This window comes from Ipomoea triloba, chromosome 15 (assembly GCF_003576645.1).
Source record: "Ipomoea triloba cultivar NCNSP0323 chromosome 15, ASM357664v1".
Taxonomy (NCBI): Eukaryota; Viridiplantae; Streptophyta; class Magnoliopsida; order Solanales; family Convolvulaceae; genus Ipomoea; species Ipomoea triloba.
In genome coordinates this window covers 10,521,496-10,524,392 of record NC_044930.1, presented here as the reverse complement: position 1 = coordinate 10,524,392, position 2,897 = coordinate 10,521,496, and positions in this window count along the sequence as shown.

Here is a 2,897-nt window from a genome sequence, read left to right as displayed (position 1 = left end):
CAAAGAAATTAAAGCAACTGCATTCTGCAGAATTGCTTCCCCCGCCTCTCTATGTTATATATTCACAGTTACTGGCCCAGAAAGAAGCCTTTGAAGAGAATATAGAGATGGAGATTATTGGGAGTGTGAAAGATGCTCAAGCTGTTGCCCGCCAGCAGGCGACTAAAGACACTGCTAAAACTACCAGTGTAGATAGTTCCAAGTTAGATGAGGATGTGCCTGACGAGGAAGATGATGGGCAAAGGAGAAGAAAACGTCCTAGGAAGGTTCCAAGCAAGGAGAGTTTAGATCACTCAGGAATATATCAAGTGCACCCTCTTAAAGTCATCCTTCATGTTCATGATGATGAGACTCCTTATTCAACACCCACAAAACTTGTAACTCTTAAATTCGAATACTTGATGAAGTTGAATGTGGTATGTGTTGGTGTGGATGGTTCACAAGAGGATATGGGCAATGACATTTTGTGCAATTTGTTTCCTGATGATACTGGCCTAGAGCTTCCTCATCAGGCAGCCAAGATGATTGGCAATTCGGTTGAATTTGATGGAACAANATTGGGATTAATATTTGATGCACCGCCGATGTATAGATGCTATACAACGGCGGTTAATGAGAATATGTCACATCATGAAAAAATAAAGTCAATATTAACCGAGTCCTTTTTGCAAAATATCTAAGATTTGTATTTTATTATGAAACTTTTTTATTTCTAATTAACAAAATATACGTACTTTCATAAACATATTTATTACTTAATTATTATATATCTAATTTCCTTACACATTCTTAATTAAAAAAATAAAATAATGTATCTAATAATTAAAAATGGGTAGGAAATTAGATATATAATAATTAAATAATAAATATGTTTAGGAAAGTAGATATATTTTGTTAATTAGAAATAAAATAGTTTCCTAATAAAATACTAAGTTTTGGATATTCTGCAAAAAAAAAGGACCCGGTTAATATTGGCTTTGCTTTTTTATTGATGTGGCATCTTCTCATTAACCGCCGGTGTATAGCATCGATACATCGGCGGTGCATTAAATATTAATTCATAAAAAAAACTGAACTTAGATTGAAAAAGAATATACTGAGTATTAGTTGAGTGTACTTTAAAAGTAGACTATGATTCATGGTATAATTAATATTTTAGATAATCATTATTATAAATTAAATTAACATATATAGTATTTTTGTTATTATTTAATAATTAGGTAAAACATGATTGTAATTTCAAATTTCAAAACAGAATATTTTCATAGGATGTGCGGGAGAACAACACTTCTGTTTTAATATATATATATATAATTAATAGATATGTACATAAATAAGGAATCCACACAGGAATAAAATTGAATAAAATATTTCATTAATTTTTGTGTATAATAAGGAATAGAATCATATTTTGAATATTTTGTTAATTTTAGCCATAAATAAGGAATGATAAAGAAGGCTAGAATTTCTGATAAGGAATTATTATATAATATTATGTTGATGGATTTTAAATTAATTTTTTTAGACTAAAATGAGCGGAAAAACTGACACTTTTGTTTTTTTATATATATATATATATATATATATATATATATATATATATATATATATATATATACATTATATATCGGAGTTATATATTAGTTATTTCCTATATAATATAAATATAAAATTTATAAAAATATTATACATTATTCTTATTATTTACAATAATTTAAATATTAAAATCTAAATAAATTTAAAATTTAAGATAAAATATTAATATTGAACACCTATATTTTACATATCACGCATAAAAAAAATACTAATATATATATATATATATATATATATGTATATATATATATAAATAATTTCAGGTGTGGCCGTGCTCTCCCGTGCGGCCGTGCGGTCACACACCACTCAATGTTAAGAAACACACCACAATGTTAAGAAACACACCACAGTGCATATTTGTGTGATGTGTTTCTTAACATTCAGTGATGTATTTCATAACATTGAGTGGTGTGAACCGCACAGCCGCACGGGNGTTAAGAAACACACCACAGTGCATATTTGTGTGATGTGTTTCTTAACATTCAGTGATGTATTTCATAACATTGAGTGGTGTGAACCGCACAGCCGCACGGGAGAGCACGGCCGCACCTGATCATGACTCTATATATATATATATATATATATATATGAATGAAAAGGGCCGCTGGGCCGGTTTTTATATATAGGCATGGCCTATTTCACTTCTAAATAGGGCATTTTAAATATTAAAATATTAAAATATAAAAATAAAAACAAAATAAAAACCTAACGTTAGTCGTGAAACTGTCGTGTCAGACCACTTCGTTGTTCAGATCTAGAAACCCTGTCTCTCCTCAACCAGACCACTTCTCTATCTAGTTTTCGTTCTCGACGATCTATCACGATCTATCTGTTCGTGCTTGTGTTCGTGGAGATGATCTATCTGTTCGTGGACGGTGAGCGCGTGGACGGCGAACGCCGCGCATCCGGACGGAATCCGGCAAAGGAGCTCCACCGTGGCCCGCGCTCGTTCGGCGTCGCACTTTTCCAGGTCGCTTGTAACTTGTCCAGATCTATCTATTGTAACTTGTCTGTCAGCGCTTCCACTGCTCCCGTTCGTGCCGCACGAATCCAGATGGGATTTCTGGGACCCGTTCGTGCCGGCGTCGTTGAGGTCCGTGACTGAGGAGTAGGAGGAGACAACCATTGCGTCGGAGGTTGTTGTGACCACCACCACCGTCGGCCGCCCACGCGCTCACCGCCGCCGGTCTTCTTCTTCTTCTTCTTCGCCAGCGCCGAACGAAGAAGAAGAAGACCAGCTTGCTGCTTCTCTTTTTTTTTTTTTTTTTTTTTTTTTTTTTTTTTTTTTTTTTTTTTTTTTT